A 22,015-nucleotide genomic window follows, 5' to 3' on the forward strand; every position below is an offset into this window, starting at 1 on the left:
AAGGATTGCTTCCTTTCAGTACCTCCCTGCTAGGAGGAATGGAACAGCCTAGAAGGCTGGTGCCCCTGGGCCTGAGTAATAAAATTAGCCTGGGTGGTTAATTTTAGTGTTTCTCCCCTTCGACAGGGTCTCTTTGACAATAGGAACTGTCTGACTTGGTTACTTCTCATGAAAACACCTCAAACCCCTACCAGCTTGAACTCTCGGTTGAAATATTACATTTAAAGGCCAGACAGAACCCAAATGAATGGATGATTGCATCACCTTTCAAATATCACTGTAAAAAATCTATGTAGTGAAGACTCAAGTCCTTTGGGAAGGAGCAGGAATGAACTGTCACCCGTATCCTCCCTTGGCTTCGATTTTGTCTCTCTCCCTCTCTTACTGGCTTCTCTGCTTTCTCCCAGGCTCCTCCTTCCGTTCTCTCCCCACCCCCTCTTCCCATGCACAACTGAGCTAGTGAAATTCTGGTTTGGATGTATGGCCTGGAGGCTGAACTATGCAAGAAGTGTCACCCACAGAGGTGTTTCCTTTCGGAATGTCATTGTTTAACTTCGGGGTCCTGTTATTCTTATGTGAATGAAATGTCAGAAATGAATTTCACCGTGTAATTTTCCAGGCATTGACAGGCCTTCGCCATCTGTCACTGGATCATGCTTTTTACCTTTGGTTTCCTGCCATGTTCAGGGTTTTGACCTATCCCTTTGAGTGCCAGTAATTTTACTTCTCAATATAGCCTCCGATGGAGGTTTCTGCTGCCAGGTGTGACTTTTGTAACTTTAAGGCATGGAGCGATTTCTTCCACGGGCTTTGCTTTTTATTGTTTTTAAAACCTCAAGTGTCATGAATCCCGTCACTTGAACAGTGTTGATTTGCAATTAATCCCGTGGGTATTATCTATTTTTGTCTGCAGTCTTTGCTGATGAGGAGGGCCCACATTACAGCAAAGTCTCAGTCTTTTTGGAATGTAGGACTGAGTTCTGTTGGCTGAAAGAGGCAGTTTAGGGGAGAAGAATTGGGGTAGGAAATAGGAATATTTTTTTATAAAGAACCCAAGTTTAATTGGAAAGAAGGAGAACTGAAGTTTTTTTCATTCCCTGCATAGCGAAGATTTTGAAAAATCCTACTGCTCTGAAGTCAGAAGACGGATTTTATAAAGTACAAGCAGATTGTTTTTGAACTGAATGTTAAAGCTCTGCTGTCAGAGTTGACAAGTTCCTGAATTCAATTTTCAAACTAAAACTTAGAAAACCAAGGAGACACTGTGTCTCCTCAGTAGCTTATCAAAAGAAGTGCGGTGGCAGGCCCCACTGCTGTCTCCGCCGGCCAGGTTGTCGGGGACGGAAGAGGTAGGCGGCGCCCCATCGCATCATCTCTGCTCCCTCTGGTACCCGGTGCATTTTTGATATGGGCTGGATAGGAAGGGCCCCAGCTGCTCAAGCTTGCTGAGATTGGACAACGATGACAGGCCACCCAGCTCTTTTCTCCAAGAATGGGGAGAGCTTTAGCATTTTTAGAGAAGTTTCAAGCACCAGTGATCTTTGCTCAGGACTTATTGGTCTTCATGGTTGGCAGAAAAAAGATTAAGAAGCATCAATATTAGCACACTAGTTGTTGCTTTACAAGAACAGTGTAAAGCTGTGTAAAATTCTAGGCACAGCCACCACCAGCCCTCTCCTCTTTCTTCCTTTTGGGATAAAAATTAGCTAGTTATGGCTTGTGAGTTTTCAAGATCTTCTTTATGCATGTAGACGATACAAGGTTGTCCCTAAAAAAAGATGGTATTTTGCAACTAACTACTATAGTAATATAGGTCAGTATTAATACTTACAATGTGCCATATACTGCCTTAGAGCCCATTTAAATTTCATAACAACCCATGAAGCAAATTACTTCATCACCATTGCACAGATGGGGAGAGTGAGGCTCAGAGCATTTATTCGGGATTTCCCAACTAGTAAGGAGAAGAGCTGGGATTTAGACCCAGCTCTAACTCCTAACCTTGCCCTCTTAACATTTTATGTAAAACTGCCTCCAAAGCAATGACAATGATGAGCTCAGTGGTAGAATTTCTTCCTACAGATTCAACAGTAAACAAATATCATGACCTTTTGAATACTCTTCAGGTTGTGTGATTCTATTAAGTCTTAAATTTTCACAGGCTTTTATTTTGTATCCATTTGGTCCTTGAAAATTCGGATTTATTAGTTGCTATATTTCATTTTTATTCCTGTAACTGTTATAAAACCTTATTAAATTGAAATCTTACTACCTGGAACTCTCAATTAGCCAGATGTTTTTTTTTTTTTTCCCTTTCTTGTACTCCACTTTTAGAAGGAAGAAGAAAACCACAGAAAAATAAGCTCATATCAGAATTTCTTTTAAAGGTTAAATGTGTCCTGTGGTCCTATGCCTTTTAGATGTTACTCCTGACGTCTAACTATGTTAGATGTTAAAATGTGAGTATATCTCTTTATGATTTTGAAATGCTTAATCAACAGCAAAGTCTGCTAAAAATGTTATGGGGGTTGTATTAGTAAGGTTAAGCTAAGGGCTGTAACAAAGAGTCCCTGCATCCTAATAGCTTATCGTAATAAAGGATGATGTTTCGTCCACCTCACAATGCAGTGGGAATCAGCAGTGGTGGTGGGGAGGGGTGGTTGCTGGGCTCTATACACTCATTCAGATTAACCTGGACTCTATCTCGTGGCTCTGACATTCCTCTAGAATCTCACAGTGTTCCACTGAACCTAAAGAACCTAGCTGGCAAACAAAGGAAGACAGCCAACCTGGAAGATTCTCTGGGAAGTTATTAGGGACCAGGATTGAAAGTGGTACACAGTTCTTCTGCCCACATTCCAATGGCATGACCCCACCTAACTGCAAGGGAGGCCGGGAAATACAGTCCAGCTCTGTGCCCAGGAAGGAGAGGAAATAGGGTTTGGTATCCACCTAGCATGGTCTCTGTCACAGCAATGAAATAAAATTCTGAGATTTTTATGGCTTTTCTGATATTACAAAACATCTGATTATTATCTAGATTAGTGGTTTCCAAAACTTGGATCATTAAAAAATATCTCTGGAATGTAACTTAGACCCACACAGGGTCAGAATGGGAGTGGGGACTGTGGGTTGAAGCAGACCAGGAATCTGCATTTTTCAGAAGCTCTCCAGGTGCTTTGGATATAGCCAGGCTGGCACCAGTTTCGTGTTTGGGAATCACTGGTCTAGATAATGCACTTGGTAAGGCAGGAATATAGATTAATTCATTTCAGGAAGAATTTTAGCAAAAAAGACTGGGAGAAAAAAAGGGATCTTTAGTTACTTGATAGATGAGCCTAAATCCCTATTTATACCAATCACTGTAATTAGTCAAGACTTCAGACGTATTCTGTGGCCAGTTGTTTTGAAAGTCCACAGAGTGCTTCATAGATAATAGTTTCATTTCCCAGGGAAATGCCCCATATAGGAGGAGAGCCATCCTGCATTTTGCAGACACTGACTACATATATTTTATTATAATTATTTAAAAAATTCTCCATGTCTCATTTCAGCCTTTTTCATCCTCCTAGCAAGCACAATTATAGATTCCTAGTTACCTAAACTACCCCAGTAGGTGTGAAGGCAATTGCGATAGTAAAACAGTTTTCTAAATTGAACAGTCATTGTTTTTTTTTTTTAATAAATTTATTTGTTTATTTATTTTTGGTTGCTTTGGGTCTTCGTTGCTGCACACGGGCTTTCTCTAGTTGCGCGAGCGGGGGCTACTCTTCGTTGTGGTGCGCGGGCTTGCCATTGCGGTGGCTTCTCTTGTTGCGGAACACGGGCTCTAGGTGCGTGGGCTTCAGTAGTTGTGGCTCGCAGGCTCTAGAGCACAGGCTCAGTAGTTGTGGCGCACGGGCTTAGTTGCTGGGTGGCATGTGGGATCTTCCCGGACCAGGGTGCGGACCTGTGTGCGCTGCGTTGGCAGGCGGAGTCTTAACCACTGCGCCACCAGGGAAGTCCCCCAGTTATTGGGTTTTAAAAATCAAATTGTGTTTCTTGTCTTGGTCTTTAAGAGTATGTCTTTGCCGGTTTGTTTGTTTTTAACCCACATATTCCTCACATATCCTTCTGCTCCATTTGAATTTTTAATAGTATATGGCTTTTGAGGGATAAACGTAACCTCTTATAACCAATAAAAGTTGCCGGTTAAATTGGTCTCATCAGTTTTGCAGGCCTGTTCTATGGTTGCTACCCCAAGTGAGAGTGGGAGGGCACAGGGTCATATTTCAGGTTTACTCTTTTGTGTTGCTATCAGGTTGGATTTATGAAAGATAGTGGAAATTTATCACCTTTCTCTCCTGTTATTCCAAAACCGTAATTTTCTAGTCTCTGGGTTGCTTGTGAACATTTCTGATAAAATACACAGCTCTCTGAACCTTTGTAACACGGATTTGTTTAAGATCTTAAATTATATATTGCTGTGATCCAAGCAGAGGATGAGAAACCTGTCTGCTGTATGTCCATATTAAGGGCAGCGTTGCAAACCATTCTGCACAGTTCTAATCATACTACTCTCATAATTATTCCACATTGCTTAGCTAATCGCCCCCGCCTTCCTTAGCCTTGCATTCAAGCACCCAGATCATCTGACCTCTGCCTAAAACTGCTTGTACGCTTTCCAGTCATTTAACCTGTAGAGCCCTCACCCCAAATCTTTACCCTGGCCAACTGGTTGAGTCATCATCCTCCAGAACATCTTGAGTTTCTTTGCACCTAATATTTCCAAACCCCATCCCTTCCTAAATGAAATTCAGTCCATTCTTTAAGATTCAGTTTGAAATGCCACAGACTCCGAAACCTTCCCTCTTCAACTGAACTATGACATTACCACTTACCATGATATATCATTCAGTTTGAGATATGCCTGCTAGATTTTCTACTAGAGTGTAAGCTCCTGGAGATCAAAGATCCTGCTTTATTCATCTCTTATTCCTTATGGTGCTTTAACCATAGTGAGCATTTATTTAACCTTCATGATAAACAACATTTGGTTGAGAATTATGATGCAGAGTTGAAAACCCAACCTTAGACTATTAATTTAGAGCATGTCCCAAAATGGAACAGTAATATAAGTTACTTTGGGAAAAAATATCTGGTTAAGTGTACATAGGTTGTTTTACTGCAGGGCTTTTCAGAGCATTTAATATGCTTATAGAATGTAATGTCCTAATGTGAATATCTAAGAGAGAATGTAGTAAGCATCATATTTCATATTCTTTTCACCACAGAGCTCTTTTTTTTGTGAAGCATATTGACAAACCAGGGTTTTTGTAACTGACTTTGGGAACTGTTACTTGGAGTAATATTCTGCATTTTTATAGTACCCTTTGTTATCAAAAGTACTTTCACCGTTAAAATCATCCTTGATTTTGCTAAGTATCACTGACCGCTCATAAGAAAACAAAAATAATGTTTTCTAGTTTGCACTTCTAAACATAATTATTTTGGGTGTTGTATGTATGTGTGTTTGTAAACTGCCAGAATTCCTCAAATATGCTGTCTGCTTTAGCTAAGAGGGAGATAAATGTATATATTTCAGGAAAAATCCTGGTGATCTAAATGAAACCTTTAATAATGAAGACATGCAGCTGAGAGTCATTCCCTTGTCAAACGTCTTTGAAGAGATATGCAAAGGCCTTTGTCTTAATAGTAATTTTCCTGAAGGTCACCCACATTCAGACTATTTATGTAAATCTCCACTAATTCAAGCTTTATTGAATGATTTGCTGAATGTAAAGTCAGTGCTTAGGGTTTTTTTTTTTTCTTTTGCCATTATTGATTTATCTGTTCTACCCATTCTTTCTGTGGACACAGATTTAAGAAAAAAATCAGGTCATTGTGTGTTTATATTTCTCTCCTTTTAATGAGGTATATTACATCAACAATCATTTGTCAGGGCTGTAATTGCAAATACAGTGGAAGAGATCAAATTTCAGAGCAAGAGGAGCTAAAGGATCCTCTTAAACGTTGAAGTTAAACCTATGATTTTTTATGAACTTTGGGGCACCTAATTAAGTGATTAGTAACAAGCAGGAGTTTCCAAATGTCAACTGTATAATTATGAAATACACAGTGGTTTTTCCAATAAACTTCTATGCTGTTCCCTATTACCTCTTGATGGGCCCAAACAAAGTCTTCTGGTGAAGACTACAAAATTCGGATGGATTTCCACTGCTGATGGCAAGAAATCTTGTCTTCTGAAACATAACTACAAAATACTTAGGGTAAAAGTAAGTTTGAACCTATTAAATACATGGATGGGTATTAATTTCATCTCTCAAACCATATATTATAAAGAAATTCCATTTTATTCCTTTTTGTATCTTTATTTTGCTCACTTCAGACTCTCTTGCTGCTGAGCTTCACCACCACTGTTTCCCTCTGGTTTCAGAATTCAAAATAGTTATTTTTTTAAACTGAAAAGTAAATTAAATTTAGTGGGGGTGAGGAGTTGGAGGCTATAAGACAAGTCAAACTATTTAATTGAGTGGAAGGTCTCCTATATTATTTCAGATGAAGGAAATCATTTTTAAGCCTGCCTCCAACATTTACCCTTGGTGTTTCTGTATGGATAGTCAGTGTTTGACAAATTCCCATAGGTTTTAGCCAATCAAATATTAGGGCCTAACATTGTTCTCAATGGTGAAAAACTGAAAGCATTTCCTCTAAGACCAGGAACAAGACAAGGGTGCTCACTCTCACCACTATTATTTAACATAGTTTTGGAAGTTTTAGCCACAGCAATCAGAGAAGAAAAAGAAATAAAAGGAATCCAAATCAGAAAAGAAGAAGTAAAACTGTCACTGTTTGCAGATGACATGATACTACACATAGAAAATCCTAAATATGCTATCAGAAAACTACTAGAGCTAATCAATGAATTTGGTAAAGTAGGAGGATACAAAATTAATGCACAGAAATCTCTTGCATTCCTATACACTAATGATGAAAAATCTGAAAGAGAAAGTAAGGAAACACTGCCACTTACCATTGCAACAAAAAGAATAAAATACCTAGGAATAAACCTACCTAAGGAGACAAAAGAGCTGTATGCAGAAAACTGTAAGACACTGATGAAAGAAATTAAAGATGATACAAACAGATGGAGAGATATACCATGTTCTTGGATTGGAAGAATCAACATTGTGAAAATGACTCTACTACCCAAAGCAATCTACAGATTCAGTGCAATCCCTATCAAACTACCAGTGACATTTTTCACAAAACTAGAACAAAAATTTTTACAATTTGTACAGAAACACAAAAGACCCCGAATAGCCAAAGCAATCTTGAGAAAGAGAAACGGAGCCGGAGGAATCAGGCTCCCTGACTTCAGACTATACTACAAAGCTACAGTAATCAAGACAGTATGGTACTGGCACAAAAACAGAAATATACATCAATGGAACAGGATAGAAAGCCCAGAGATAAACCCATGTACATATGGTCACCTTATCTTTGACAAAGGAGGCAAGAATATACAATGGAGACAAGACAGCCTCTTCAGTAAGTGGTGCTGGGAAAACTGGACAGGTACATGTAAAAGAATGAATTAGAACACTTCCTAACACCATACAGAAAAATAAACTCAAAATTGATTCAAGACCTAAATGTAAGGCCAGACACTATAAAACTCTTAGAGGAAAACGTGAGCAGAACACTCTATGACATAAATCACAGCAAGATCCTTTTTGACCCACCTCCTACTGTAATGGAGTAAAATAAAAAATAAACAAATGAGACCTAATTAAACTAAAAGCTTTTGCACAGCAAAGGAGACCATAAACAAGACCAAAAGACAACTCTCAGAATGGGAGAAAATATTTGCAAACAAAGCAACTGACAAAGGATTAACCTCTAAATTATACAAGCAGCTCATGCAGCTCAATATCAAAAAAACAACCAAATCCAAAAATGGGCAGAAGACCTAAACAGACATTTCTTCAAAGTAGACATACAGATTGCCAACCAACACATGAAAGGATGCTCAACATCACTAATCATTAGAGAAATGCAAGTCAAAACCACAATGAGGTATTACCTCATACCAGTCAGAATGACCATCATCAGAAAATTTGAAAACAGTAAATGCTGGAGAGGGTGTGATGAAAAGGGAACCCTCTTGCACTGTTGGTGGGAATGTAAATTGATACAGCCACTATGGAGAACAGTATGGAGGTTCCTTAAAAAACTAAAAATAGAACTATCATATGACCCAGCAATCCCACTACTGGGCATATACTTTGAGAAAACCATAATTCGAAAAGAGACATGTACCACGATGTTCATTGCAGCACTATTTACAATAGCCAGGACATGGAAGCAACCTAAATGTCCATCGACAGATGAATGGATAAAGAAGATGGTGGCACATATATACAATGGAATATTACTCCGCCATAAAAAAGGAAAGAAATTGAGTTATCTGTAATGAGGTGGATAGACCTAGAGTCTGTCACACAGAGTGAATTAAGTCAGAAAGAGAAAAACAAATACCGTATGCTAATGCACATATATGGAATCTGAAAAGACGGTACTGGTGAACCTAGTGGCAGTGCAGGAATAAAGACGCAGACGCAGAGAATGGACTTGAGGATATAGGGGGATAGGGGGAGCTGGGATGAAGTGAGAGAGTACCACTGACATATTTACACTACCAAATGTAAAATAGATAGCTAGAGGGAAGCTGCTGCATAGCACAGGGAGATCAGCTAGATGCTTTGTGACCACCTAGAGGGGTGGGATATGGAGGGTGTGAGGGAGACGCAAGAGGAAGGAGATATGGGGATATATGTATATGTAGAGCTGATTCACTTTGTTGTGCAGCAGAAACTTACACAACATTGTAAAGCAATTATACTCCAATGAAGATATAAAAAAAAATATATTTGGACCTATTATATGCTAGGGAGAGTGGCAGAGACAAAGAAAATAAAAGTTCTTATCTCTGCCTTTGGGAAGTTTAAAAGATTATTGAGGAGGCAGAGTGTTTGCAAAGTAGAAGTAATTAGGAATATTTATGATTAAATACTTTCTGTCATTTGTTATACAAGTAATACATAATTAATTAAAAATATAATGCACGTATGGCTTATTTTTCTCTCAGACAGATAGAGAGGTAGGTAGGTAGGTAGATAGATATCAAGAGATCGATCATTCTAGTTCTTTTCTTTTAACAACCTTCATATCAACCCACTTTTATTTATTCATTTCTTTCATACTAGGCATTTGCAATGTCTTCCAGCTTGGCTGCGTTCAGTAGAGAAACCTAAATAACAGTGGTTCAAACAAGGTAGAAGTTTATTTCTCTCGTGAAAAAGAAGGCCAGAGGTAGGCAGCACAGGGATACTCCACGATGCTGGTAGCTACCCAGGTTCTTGCCAGTTTACTGCCCTGGCATGTCCTTGCCCTCTGGTCCAGTATAGCTGCTGGAATTCCAGAATCACATCTGAATTCCAGGCAGTGGGACTGAGGATATGGAGGAGGAAGATGAGCTTCTCTGTCACCGACCAACATTTAGTCCTGTGGCCGTGCTATAATTAGCTTCAAGGAGGGCTGAGAAATGTGTTTTTTGTTTGTTTGTTTTTCAAAGCTGGGTGGCAATAGGCCCGGCTAAAGGTCAGTTTTTATAATAAAAAAGAAGGGTAGAAGGGATTTGGGAGGCAGCTGGTAGTCTCTGCCACAGATTGTTACTATGTGTTGCTATTACCAACAATGCAAAAATGAACATTCCTGAACACGTTCAGTCACACTGGTTCATGCCAGTGAGTGAAATGTGTTGTGAGTTACAGGGACAGAAAGTTCTAGAGGAAAGGCTTGGAGAAGGGTGAGACCATGGTGTGCCGGGTGGCTGGAGTGGCCGTTGTCATGGAGGTGGATCTGAGCTTGGTCCTGATGGCTGGGTGAACTGAAGATGGGAGGACTAGGAGCATATCTGGGCCGGATGAAAAGCATGCATTAATTCATCCGGTCTCTCATACAACCACTGTTTATTGAACACTTACTATGTGCCAGTTACTGGTCATACAGAGATGGGCCCAGCATAGCCCCTGCCCTCATTGGAACTCACAAATAATTCATGCCACTTTGATCAGCAGAATGGATGCCTTTGGGGTAGGCAGTGAAGCGACCTAGGCTGGATAAGAAGGCTCAGGCCAACTAAAGAGAGCTTGGAGGTCTATTTAAAGACATTAATCCTGATTTTTAGCCAGTGGGGAGACACTGAAAATTTTGATCAGAGGAATGATCTGATCTAAGTTGTATTTGAGGAAAACTTGGCATGCACAGGTTAACTGGAGGAGGGCAAGAAGACTTGAAGCCAATGCTGTTACTGAGCTTTCCCTGTGTGATGATGAGGGCCTGAGCTAGGGAGCTGGCCTGGAGGGGTGGGGAGTACAGTGCAGTGGCTCAGGGCATGCTTTCTGGAGATACGTAGTCCTAGCTTTGGATCCTACCTCTGTCTCCTAGGAGTGGGCTGGGCATGGTCCCTGTCTTAGCTCAGCCTGCCATAACAAACTATCATAGACTGGGTGGATTAGACAACAGAAATCTATTTTCTGACAGTTTTGGAGGCTGTGAAGTACAAGATCAAGGTGCTGGCTGATTCGGTTCCTGGTGAGAGCTCTCTTCTTGGCTTGTAGATGGATGGATGCCATGCCTTCGTGTTGTGTCCTCACATCATCGAGAGAGAGAGAGCTCTGGTGTCTCTTCCTCTTCTTCCCAGGGCTCTAGCCCTTTGGACGAAGGCTCCATCCATATGACCTCATGTAGCCTTTATCACCTCCTCACAGGCCCTATTTCCAACTACAGTCACATTGAGGGTCAGGGCCTCAACATATGAATTTAGGGGGACATAAATGTTCAATCCATTGGAATCCCCATAGCTGTCTGAACCACAATTTCTCATTAGCAAAATGGGGGAAATTCCATCAACCCCTTTATAGGGTTGTCGTGAGGATTAAGTGAGGTGAGGTTTCTACTTAGCACGGTGTCTGATCCAAGGGAAGAAAGCAAAACTGGAAACTAGAAGGGACAGGTGGGCCAGACATTTCAGTGGAAAACTTTTCAGACTTGGGGAAAGGATACAAAAGACAAGGGAGAGTCCGGGCACAGAGATGGCACTGAGGATCTAAGCCAGGGTGATGGGGAGAATGATGTCAATTGACAGTGATAGGAGAGTCTGGGAAGAGCCAGCCGGTTTTGGGGAAGAGATTGATGAATTTGATTTCAGGTCTGTTGCTTTTGTTGAGATGGCTGGATATGCTAGTGGAAATTTCCAGCAGACAGTTGGGGTTTATTTACAAGAGAGGATATATGGCTGCTGACGACAGCTCCTGGGGGAAACGAAATTGGTAGAGTCTGAAATTCAAGAGGAAAGAAACAGAGAATGCAAATGAACCTGCACAGACCCAATAAACTGGAGGCCCTAGCCTATGCAGGAGGAATTTAGTTTTGTAAACTTTTCTGGTCGAACAAATGAATAGTCTGAGGCAGACTTCAAACTGGGAGCTGAATTATCCAGATCATTTCCTCAGTTCTCCACTTTACTTTGCATATTGTAGACACAAGGAGGTGGTTCAGGGATCAAAGCCCTACAAACCTGCCAAAAGAAATTTACATCTTAAGCATTCGGGTTGTGGATTTCATATGAAGAGAGAAGTAACTTTCTCAGTAATAGGACAAAGTAGCTGGGAAATTTCTGAGTTAGGATATTGTCTCTAAACACTGCAGAGTCTCTGGCAGTCTGAAAAGCCCTTAGCACTTCAGGATCCAATTAAAAGGGAATTATTTTCCCATTCCACAGCTAAGGAAATGGATCAACAAAGAGGCTGAATGACTGTTTTAAAACCTGACAGATGTAACATGGCAGACAAGGGAATGGGATTTGGAAGGCTCCCCCTTTCTGAGATACTGAGTTATTTTCTTCTTAGTGTGGTCTGTCAGTTCTCCCAGCCATGAGTCAGTTGAGATCAACCTTTGATAGACTTATGCCAGTAAATAATAAGCCCACCTTTGTCCAGTTGCAGGCAATGGAAAAGAGCAAGTACATAGAATTCATTGCACTTACTGTTAGCTTTTCATTTTCCATCTTTCATTCTCTACCCACACAATCCTTCACACTCCTCCAAATAAAAGTAAAGTACTATTTTCCTCACTTTAATTTGCATCTGCTTAACTTTATTCTGCTGAAATAGTTCTTGCTAACATCCCTGATGTCTTTTAATCACCAGGTCCATTTGGACCTTTTTTTAAGTCCTTTTCTGGATTTTTCTGCTGTTTGCCACTACTTCATCAAAATCTCTGTGCTGTTGGTTTCCATGAAACCTCACTCTTCTGTTTGTCATGACACCTCACAGACTATCCCTTCTTGGTTTTCTTCAGTTGATGCTGTACTGCTTACCAGTTAAATCCTGGCATCCTTTTCATCCTAAGCAAACAATTTTTCTCATTCTGCACACTCTCCCACCTGGTTGATCCAGTCCATTCTCGTTATATCCATTGTCATGGATATGCCAGTGACTCCTGAATCTCATCTCTGGCCCAGATTCTTCTCCCAAGCTTCAGACTTACATATCCAACTGGACAGTTTTATTCAGATATCTTCTAAGCATCTAAAGATCAAAATATCTGAAACCAAGAGAGTCTTTTCTCCTCAAGTTCTTTCTCCTTCTACCACCTTCTCATCTATGAAATTTGAAGTCTCAGAACCAATGATAATCCCTTTCTCCATCAGCACTCTTGGTACCTACATAGAAGTTAATTATTCACTAGCTAGTGCCAATGTTACTTATAATTCTCAAGGCTGGCATTTGGGGAAGATAAATATAGCATGATTTATAAGAAGGGGAAAGTGACAAAAGTTGAGATATAGGCATCTCCAATATATAGATGGTGTGGTTAAACTATGATCACTTCCAAGTTCCATCTTCAGGGTAGACTTGTTTACCCCCAAAACGATCCATACATTCTTATGAGATTCAACTTTTTTTTTGGTGGAGAATGAGTCATAAATATGGGCAACTGAAAAAACATTGAATTTTGGATCAGAAAGTGCATGCCTTCTGCCCATTTCCAGATGAACATATGGAAATCCAGGGGAGAAAATGTCTTGCCCAAGGTTGTAGAGCTAGCTTGCAGTAGACTTCCAGGTATTTTGATTTTCTCTTCTGTACTGTTTCTTCTCCACTACAAGACTTCTGTTTGTAATGCATGCTGCTCAGTACCAGCAATGACTCAGGAAACACTCATAGTTTATTCCCTAGTAGCTTTACTGGTGAATTCCATTCAGTCCCCTGGACTCTTCACACTGATTATCAAGGTGGGGTTGGACATAACCAGATCTGGCCAAACAGCACACGTATCATCACCTTTCCTTCATCTATGTTAGGTATTACCAATCAGTTCAGTGCTATATTCCTAATGAGCTCAGGACACCGCCAAAGTCCTTAACATGAGGCTTTAGGCAGTCAGTGTCAATCAGTTGGTGTTTGTAAGAGAATTAAAACCCATTTTCCATCCCTTCAGGAATTGCTGTAGCCCCCATTTCTTTTGTTTCTGGGATCAATGCAGTGGGCAGTGATGCTCTGAGCAACTTCATCAGCCTTTTGACTGGCATCTTGTCCCCCATCATGTATCTTTAGATTATTATTGAGCAGGCAGTCCATTGTTCTAATAGCACCTGTCTTTCCTGTGCTGCATTTCTAATCACCTGTGAGACGGTGTGCTGGAGAGGTACTTCCTACCCATTGTGGATTTTTCCATTAATCCAGCTCTGCTGAGGCCTGTGCTGGGTTCTGGATTTCTTCTTTGTGAGAGTTTGTCAGACCAGAGTATTTCCCACTTATAGTTGGAACAATTCAGGCACCAAGAAAGGAAAGGTAGAGGTATAAGCCAGAAAGTCAATAATGGAATTTGAGCCCCTGGACTTCTGAAGCTTCAATAACAACGTGGCCTACCTCCCTAACACTTATCACTCAGTGTTTCCTAAAATACTTCTCAGATTTAATATATAGTTCTTTCTTTCTTCAAGTTAATTTTTTTGAACGTATAAGAAGGATGATATTTCTGAATTGATAGTGTCTCTGAGACTCAAAAACAGTGTGCCAGATGGCTGGAGCAGCAGGAAACGTATCCCGTCAGGAGTGGAGAGGTAATTGTGAAGGAATGGAGAAAAGGTGGGAGGGATTGTAAAATGATAATGAGGGAATAGAGAGAGGCTAGGTTGTTGTAATAATCTTAAAAAGAAATTCCTGTTGGATTTCATGACATTTAGTTAATTGATCATAGGTATTCATCGTATGATTTCTTTATTTCCAACACTGTCCTAGGTATCTTGAAACATGTGAGTGATATGGCTCCTATTTTCAGGGAAATGTAAAATCTCACCAGAGAGATAACTACTTATGAAGGGATTAGAGAAAAATGTGAGTTGTCTCCCCATCAGCTTACGTGTTTGGAATTAGTATGTCACCCTTCTGATCTTAGTTCTGGGATGACACCACTTACAGTCTAGTACTTGGACACCACCTGCTTGGCAGGTCTCTGTCAACTTCGTTTTCATCTTCTTGGTGGTTAGTCACCCAGGATGGTGTTTAATTCCTTCTTTATCCTTAGCTCCTTGCACCATTCCAGGCACATAAAAGAGACTCAGTAATTGTTGACTTGTTATTTGTCTCTGCTTTGGCTCTTGTAGTTCTTCCTTCTAATTCAACCATTTGGAAACCTCAACTTCACCCCCTCCTGATTTCACACCTGTATTATTCTGCTCTCTTCCAATTTTTCACTCTTGCCAGATTGATCTTTCTAAAATGCCACTTTTCTCAAATTGTTTCCTTGCTCAAGGATTTATGGTTGTTCCCTATTGCCCATGTTGTCAACTCTATACTTTTCTGCTTAAGCTTTTAAGACCTCCCCATTATCTCCCTTTATCTCATCTATGCATCTGTATCCATCTTATCCTCAAAACAAGCCTGGGGCTTCATTAAGGTCAATCTGCTTCTTAGTTCCCGTCTATACTTATGTTAAATTCAGCTTCTGAGCATGTGAGTCTGCTACTCTGCTTGCCATGAGTAGCCTTCACTGTGCTCTTCTGTAGTTTACTTATCAAGCCCCATATCACTCAACAAGACTTCTCTCATTCATTAATCAGTTAATCAGCACACAGTAATGGACTGTCTACCATGGAAACAAAGATCAGGAAGATGTAATTCATGCCCTTAGGAATCTCACACTAATCCAGTACTCTACGCCTTGTGCTAAGCATAGTGTTTTGTGCTTTGCTATTGAATTGAGTGACAATGGTGGCCCCTCCACGGCACGATCTTGGACAAACTTCCTAATCTTTCTCTGACTCACGTTCCTTATCTAATGGGAATAACAATATAAATATAGATACAGTTATATAACTTATTGCCTGGCTCATTGTAAGCACTCATTACTTTAGCTATTATTATTATTATTATTAACACAATACACACTAAAAATATACAGTCTCACATTGACTTATAACAGTTTCATAGGTTTAGCAGTTTTCTCATTTGGGCTGGAAGCTTTGGGTGGACCGAGTCTTGTTCTTGCTCTGGTAGGGCCAACACGTGCCACGTGCAGGGCTAGGAGATTTTTCCTGGAAAGGTTCTTGTTGATGAAGTGTGAGCAGCTCACGTGAGGTCTTCCACATCTGCTGCCATGACCAGTGTGAGAAGGACCCAGTGAAACAGACTGGGATTGGTCTTCTCAAGAGGCAGGGCAAAGAGTACAAGGAGGAGAGTGAGTAGTTACGGAAAAGAGAAAAATATGGGCTTTTATGAGTATCCAAGTTTACATAAAAAGGGTTTTAGATATGAAACAAATCTTGAAGTTGGGGTAAAGATGAAGAAGAGCATTTGTTGGGTTTCTTCTCTGTGCCAGGCCCTGGCCTTGCTACTTTCATAGGCACCATCTCATTTATTCCTCATAACAGCCCAGTATAGCTGGTATTGTGTCTCTAGTTCATGTTTGGGGAACCTGAGGTTTAGAGTAGGTATTTGCCTGGCAGAGGTCACCCAGGGAGTAATTGGCAGGATTTTCTGCTATACTGTAGTGTGTGTGATATTTGTGCTGTGTGACAATTTCTAAGGAAGTCTGGCAAAATTTGTACCTCTTAATTTAATTTAATGAGGCACATATGGAGCAGATAATACATGAGCAGTCACCACGCTGTTTTGTTTGTTCACGCTCTGCCTTCCTTTAGGCCTTATCCTCATAGAATCTCAACAGTGGGTGTGTATGGGTTTGACCTTGGTGCATATGAAGAGCACAGCAATGCCTCTTGCCTGGGCATCCTTTATGCAGTACAAGTGTATAAGGGATGATCTGAGAGACATCAGTAGACACTCTTCTTCCTCTGTCAGGCGCATCACTCTAGGTTATCTGGAATGTCTACGTTGCTTATGTCTTTGGGTAAAGATATTAGCGGCTCCTTTAAAAAATAGTCATGTAGGGCTTCCCTGGTGGCGCAGTGGTTGAGAGTCTGCCTGCCGATGCAGGGGACACGGGTTCGAGCCCTGGTCTGGGAAGATCCCACATGCCGCGGAGCAGCTAGGCCCGTGTGCCACAAGTACTGAGCCTGCGCGTCTGGAGCCTGTGCTCCACAACAAGAGAGGCCGCGACAGTGAGAGGCCTGCGCACCGCGATGAAGAGTGGCCGCTTGCCACAACTAGAGAAAGCCCTCGCACGGCAACGAAGACCCAGCGCAGCCAAAAATAAATAAATAAATAAATAAATTTATAAAAAAAAAAAAAAAAATAGTCATGTATCTTAGGAAGGGGGACCACAGGAAGCACTTATCAGTCATCAGTATCCTGGCTTAGTGAGTGAGCATGTCGCAAGGGCCTGGATGGAATGGGAAGAAGGACAGATAATTTTTTATTGCAAAGAGAAAAATGGGAAAACTTGGACACCAAGATGGGAATCCTGGTTAGCCAGGGAGAGTAGGAGGCTGCCACACACACAGAGGTGGGATACAGTTGTGGATGTACAAGTACCCAAGATAAGCTTTAATTTAGCACAGACCCTGACCACGGGAAGGGTAGCAGGACCCGTGAGCAGGCTTCCTTGCTTGCTGGCCGTGGGTTTCTGGGCATTGCCTCACTTTGTTTTGCCGGAGGATTCTTTTCCTTAGTGCCATTTTTCATGAAAGCTGTGCTGTTCTGCATCTGCATGAGGTTACGAGCATCTTTTTAAATCTGGAACAGTTTGTTGTGTGTGTTTTCTGGAGATGAGGCTCATTAACTGTCACGGTAAAGGGATTCTGGAAGCCTCCCCTGTAGGTCAGAAGGACCTCCCGGGCCCAAGAGCTATTTATGGAGGGGAAGAAAGGTGAGAACAGTGGGTGCACAGCAATATTCTGTCAGTGATACCTTGTTCCTTCTCCTCCCACACCAGAAATTCACCCTCCATCACGATTTGGGATAATTAAACAAACAACACAAGCATTAAGTTAAATCAAACCAGGCAACTTTGATTTCCAATCTCTTAAAACCTGTGTTGGAGCAGAGGTAGAAGAGAGAACATAAAAGCAGTCCTTTGGAAACTTCCAATTGCAAGGCTGTTTACCTGGGGCATGATAGCATGTACAATTATCAGCCTTGTTTGACTCCCAATTATTCTTGTGACATAGACACAGATTATGGGGTGGGAGTGCAGGGAATAAAACCTAACATGTTACGTCCTATGTAACCTTACAGCCAATTATTGGAGAATCTGACCTTGTTAAGACTTGGAGCTGAACAAAACTAAATTATTGCATAAAAGTCCTTTGTACCAGAGTTAAGCAGTATGTAAATCTTTCCCATCCCTTCTTCTAGAGATGGAGACAGAATGAGCATAAAACTGCCCTTTTCAAATCTTGGCCATCGATTAAAATGTGCATTTGAAGTGTAGCACTAAGGGTTTTTTCTATGAGAGTATGTAGGCCCCAGAGAGGATGAAGGTAGTTCTGTTGAGATGGGTGAAGAAGATCAGAAGTCAGAACACAGTTATTCCAGAAATCTAAGTGGATTAAAATGGGCAGCAAAAGAATATTGTCCAAGGATGCAGGCTTCACTGTGAAAAATACTTTTTAGCATGTATGTATTTACTGTGCATTGCACTTAGACTGGCACGCAGTTCATGGTTATTGGAGGTTCTTTGTTTCATGCATTGTTTAATTTGCATAAATAATCTCATTGTTTCATAAAAGTGAGACAAGACCCAATTCAGTTTGTTTGGAAATTCTTAAAGAGGAAATTCTTGGGAAAGCTGATTCATCTTTGAAGCAGAATTAGAAAGCAAGAGGCATGGGGCAAAGCATAGGTCATCCTGACCAAGAAAGGAATCAGAAAGAAAGGGAAAGCTTTGCTCTGGCTGACGCTTTCACACTTCTGAGTCATAGGCTCAGTCTGTGGTTGCCAGCATGAGAAGCATTTTATAAAATCTCTTAAAATTTTATTACGCTTCCTTTATACAATACCAGTGAAGTTTCTCTTTGTTTATGTTCACAATTACTAGAAGTTGTTTGGAGATCTATCTATAGACTTTCCCAAGTGAAAAAGTATTAGGTTGTGGGCCAGGTTTTTTTTTTTTTTCTTGCTGTGTGTGTGTTTGGTTTATATATATTTTTGTATATATTTGTGTGTGTGTGTGTGTGTGTATATATATATATGGGGGTATTTACGTATATCTATATATATTTGTGTCTATATGTATATGTGTGTATACATATATAAAATGTTGTGGCTGGACTGGCCCTTTGGCTATTATTATGATGGCAAAAACCCTCAGGGAACTTTGAGGAACAAGGTTTATTACAGTTCCCAGCAGGTACGTGGCCTGCCTGAGAGCTACATAGGGAGGATGTGGGTGGTTAGAGAGAGAGAGGGAGAGAGGGAGAGAGAGAGAGAGGGAGAGAGAGAGAGGGGGAGAGGGGGGGAGAAGGAGAGAGAGAGAGAGGGAGAAGGGGAGAGAGAGAGAGGGAGAAGAGAGAGAGAGAGAGAGGGAGAGAAAGAGAGAGAGGGAGAGAGGAAAGAGGAGAGGGGAGGAGAGAGCGGGGGGAGAGGGGAGAGAGAGAGAAGAAGGAGAGAGAGGAGACGGAGCAGGGAGAGGAGGAGGAGAGCGAGAAAGAGGGAGAGAGAGAGAGGGAGAGCGAGAGAACCCAGGACTCTGCCTTTTTTAGGGTTTGAGAGTGCTAGGGTTTCGTGGGTTCACTCTTTTTTGGCTAATTTAAAGCATCAGAGCAGGAATGAGGGCGTGGGATGGGAGAAGAGTCACTCAAGTGGTCAGTTATCCAGGTTACCCAGGGCTTTCTGAAAGAGGGACCCTCATGGGTGGGGGTGGCCCAGTTCCTTGTCTGCTTGTTTTGCTGGTAGCTGTGTCATACATCTGGCAACATGTTTATTCAAGATGGATGTCTTTTGAAATGGATGCCTCAGCAATCAAAAGCTTAATGCCAGGCACTTACACTACAGAAGAGCACTAGAAATGGTAAATATGTGGGTTAATATAGCATCTATCTATCTATCTAATTTTTTTGTCTTTTATTCTCTTAATTTTTTTAATACTATAAGATTGTTTAAATCAATAATTATAACACTATATTGTTGGGTTTATAACATATATAGATGTAATATATCTGACAGTAATAGCACAAAGTATGGGGGAAGAAATGAAGTTGATGTATTTTACCAGAGTTAAGTCAGTATTAACTTGAGGTAGATTGTGATAAGTTAGAGATGCACATTGTAAACCCTAGAGCAACTACTAAGAAAATAACTTAAAAATGGCTAAAAAATCAACAGAAGAATTATAATGGTATTCTAACAAATAGTTAACTCAGAGGAAGGCAGTAAATGAAGAACATAGAAACAAACAGAATCACTCGGGAGGTTATTAAGATGCAGGTTCCTGAACTCCATCCCAGAGATACTGATCCCATTTATGGGACCCTGTTATCTACATTTTAAACACAAAAGTTTGGGGATCACTGCTACAGACTTCAGAGCTCTACTGAAAATAAATAAATCCAACTATATCAACACTTGCATGGAAATTTTAAAATACGAAGTCTAAAAGCAAATCCATCACATTAAATGGAAAAACAAATCTGCCTGTAACAATAATTCCTGTAAATGTGAATGGAGTAACTAACACTCCAATCAGAAGGTAAAAGTAGAAATATGGGGAAAGATGTTATCATGCAAACAGTAACCGTAGAGAGCTGGAGGGGCTGTATTTGTATCAAAAGCTATCTTGGTGATTCTGACGTGCAGTCAGAAGTGAGAACCATTCATTTCACCCACAGTGGGGCTGCAGAGCATCAGGGAAGGCTTCCAGCAGGAGGCAATACACAGGAGGTTAATTGATATCAATTAGGTAAAGAAGATGGGCTGAAGGCCATTTTACCGAAAGGGAAGGATACAGAGTGAGTCAGCATTAGGTGTTCAGTGAGCTACAGCTGGGGTTGTTTCAGGGCAAAATGAGAGGTTAGGAATGGTGAGAGGGTGGCACAGGGCCTGATGATGAGTGGCCTTACTTATCATACCCATAAACAAAAGTTCTTTTCCACTGGCGTGTTACATTTTAAGCGTAATCGGTATGAAACATGAAGAGGTGAGGAAGAAAAGAAGACCTATGACCATATAGTGGTGGAGGAATAAGGCTCGTGCAAGGAGGAGGGAGAAGGCAAGGACAGTGGGCATTCGCCATAGGCCCAGAGGCTCCTCTTAGTTTTGGGGCCTGTGTTTGGTTTGTGGTGAAGATGTGGGTGGATTAATTTGGTTTACCATGCTTCATTTCAACAATGGCATACTTGAAGCTAATTTTTTTTTTCATTTATTTTTATTTTTGGCTGTGTTGGGTCTTCGTTGCTGCACGCAGGCTTTCTCTAGTTGCAGTGAGTGGGGGCTACTCTTCATAGCGGTGTGCAGGCTTCTCATTGTGGTGGCTTCTCTTTTTTTTTTTTTTCACACACACACACACACACTGTATTTTATTTTTACAAGAGATAATAGACTGACACCAAGCATTGTAAATGGATGACCACAACAAAAGCAACAATGATTACAATTACCAAACATGAAACACACCCATACTATGTCATAATATTGACATTCAGTTGTGGTGGCTTCTCTTGTTGTGGAGCATTGGGCTCTAGGCACGCAGGCTTCAGTAGTTGCAGCACTTGGACTCCGTGGTTGTGACAGGCAAGCTCTAGAGCGCAGGCTCAATAGCTGTGGCGCACAGACTTAGTTGCTCCACGGCATGTGGGATCTTCCCAGACCAGGGCTCGAACCCGTGTTCCCTGCATTGACAGGCGGATTCTTAACCACTGCGCCATGAGGGAAGCCCTTGAAGCTAATTTTTTGCCATAAAAATAATTAAAGCATTTGCACAGAGAAGCCTAGTTAATTTCATCTGTGTCCATTTCAAATCTAAGACCTCAGTAACTGGATGGGGCTTTCTTCAAAACTCTTGAAAGTATGAAAACTTCCACGGTTTGGGTCTTTACAATACTTTTTTCACAGTGTATTGTCTGTAGTGGTAATTCCTGAACTTTTATGTTGAAACGTAGATAACAGGGTCCCACAAATGGGATCAGTATCTCAGGGATAGAGGTCAGGAACCTGCATCTTAACCTACCAAGGTGATTCTGATACAGGAGTTTGTTGGACTCCACTTTGAGAAGTGTATAGTTTCTGGACTTTCATCCTTGGCCTTTTTTTCTGTGTATAACATGGTAGTCTTTTTACATATTGAGGAAACTCTTCTTTATAATGATGGCTCTGCTCTGAAATGCAATGACCTAAAATTGTCTGAAGGAAAGGCATGCAAAAGCTAATTTAAATGTCGGCAGATTAACAAAATCTTCAGCATACTTAAATATTGGAAATGTTATCAAACAGAAATGAATGTTGTACAACAAAATACAGATCAGTTACTTGAGGAGCTGCCAGAACTA

Source organism: Balaenoptera musculus, chromosome 10 (assembly GCF_009873245.2).
Source record: "Balaenoptera musculus isolate JJ_BM4_2016_0621 chromosome 10, mBalMus1.pri.v3, whole genome shotgun sequence".
Classification (NCBI taxonomy): domain Eukaryota; kingdom Metazoa; phylum Chordata; class Mammalia; order Artiodactyla; family Balaenopteridae; genus Balaenoptera; species Balaenoptera musculus.